This window comes from Ovis canadensis, chromosome 1 (assembly GCF_042477335.2).
Source record: "Ovis canadensis isolate MfBH-ARS-UI-01 breed Bighorn chromosome 1, ARS-UI_OviCan_v2, whole genome shotgun sequence".
NCBI classification, from domain to species: domain Eukaryota; kingdom Metazoa; phylum Chordata; class Mammalia; order Artiodactyla; family Bovidae; genus Ovis; species Ovis canadensis.
The window spans coordinates 58075698-58077676 of NC_091245.1; the positions used below are offsets into that span (position 1 = coordinate 58075698).

The following is a 1979-nucleotide window of genomic DNA, read 5'->3' on the forward strand; positions in this document are numbered from 1 at the left end:
CTCTTCATAAAGAGAAGAGTGAAAAAGTTGGCTTAAAGATCAACATTCAGAAAACAAATATCAATGCATGTGGTCCCATCACATCATGGCAAATAGATGGAGAAACAGTGGAAACAATGTCAGATTATATTTTGGGGGGCTCCAAAATCACTGCAGATGGTGATTGCAGACATGAAAGTAAAAGACGCTTACTCCTTGGAAGGAAAGTTATGACCAACCTAGATAGGATATTGAAAACCAGAAACATTACTTTGCCAACAAAGGTATGTCTAGTCAAGGCTATGGTTTTTCCAGTGGTCATGTATGGATGTGAGAGTAGGACTGTGAAGAAAGTTGAGCACCAAAGAACTGATGCTTTTGAACTGTGGTGTTGGAGAAGACTCTTGAGAGCCCCTTGGACTGCAAGGAGATCCAACCAGTCCATTCTAAAATGATGCTAAAACTTTAGGTTTAGCTTGTTGTTTTTCTAGTTTCTTAAGGTGTAAAGTAACGTTGTGATTTGAGGGTTTCTTCTTTTTTATTTGAATGGTTATAGCTACAAATTTCCCTTTGGTATTATTTTTACCATATGCCATAAGTTTTAGTATGTTTTCATTTTTATTTGTCTCAAGATATTTTCTAATTTCCCTTGTGATTTCTTCTTTGACCCATGGGTTATACATAAAAGCATTCTGCTTAATTTCCACATTTTATGGGTTTTTTTCATTTTCCTTTAGCTATTGAATCCTAGTTTCTACTATGATTGGAAAAGATACGCTGCATGATTTTAATCGTATTAAATTTATTAAGACTTGTTTAGTGGCTTAACATGTGTTCTATCCTGTAGAATGCTATATGTGCATGTGATAGGAATGAATATTCTGCTGTTATTGGGCAGAATATAATATATATGTACTTCCAATTCATCTGGGGTTAAATGTCCTATTTACTTATTGGTCATCTATCTGGTTGTTCTATCTACTATTTAAAGTAGGGTACTGAAATCTTCTGCTAGGATTGTAAACTTGCATATTGCTCCCTTCACTCCTACCAATGTTGGTTTTCCATTTTTAGGAAGTCTGACTTTGGTGCAGGGAATCAGTCCTGAATATTCATTGGAAGGACTGATTCTGAAGCTGAAACTCTGATACTTTGGCCACCCGATGAAAAGAACTCACTCATTGGAAAAGACCCTGATGATGGGAAAAATTGAAGGCAGGAGGAGAAGGGGATGACGGAGGATGAGATGGTTGGATGGCATCACCGACTCAATGGACATGAGTTTGAGCAAGTTCCAGGAGTTGGTGCTGGACAGGGAAGCCCAGCATGCTGAACTCCATAAGGTTGCAAAGAGTCAGACATGACTGAGTGACTGAACTGAACTGATATCTGTGTAAATATATATTTTTTGGTGAATTAAGCCTTTTGCCATCCTATAATGTCCTTGTCTCTTATAAAAAATTTAACTTAAAATTTATTTTGTCTTACATTAGTATAACCACTCCTGTTCGGTTTGGATTGCTATTCACATAAAATATCTTTGTACTTCATTTCACTTTCAACCTATGTGTGTCCTAAGATCTCAAGTAAGTCCCATGCTCACTTTGGCAGAACATATACAAAAATTGGAACAATATAAAAAAGATAAGCATGGACCCTACACATGGATGACACACAAATTTGTGAAGTTTTCCATATTTCTAGGTTCAGGTTGAGAGAGTAGCATTGACATAAATACACTACTGTGTGTAATTAGATAGCTAGTGGGAAGCTTCTGGGAGCTTAGCTGGGTGATCTGTGAGGACCTAGAGGGGTGGGATGGGGGTGGGATGGGAGGGAGGCTCAAGAGGAAGAAGATATAAGTATACTTATGGCTGATTTCCTGGTAACACTGATTCCCTGGTAACACTAGTGATAAAGAACCCTTCTACCCATGTAGGATGCAAATGAGATGAGGTTTCAGTCCCTGGATTGGGAAGATCCCCTGTAGGAGGGCATGG

The 1979-nt window shown here is 38.1% G+C and overlaps 1 non-coding gene across 1 annotated transcript; it reads left to right on the forward strand.

Annotated features, from left to right (window-relative positions):
• The first annotated feature begins 1576 nt into the window (after positions 1–1576).
• On the forward strand, positions 1577–1681 carry LOC138431525 (U6 spliceosomal RNA). Its single transcript, XR_011253717.1, has one exon. It is a non-coding gene; the product is annotated as a U6 spliceosomal RNA (small nuclear RNA).
• The last annotated feature ends 298 nt before the right edge of the window (positions 1682–1979 follow it).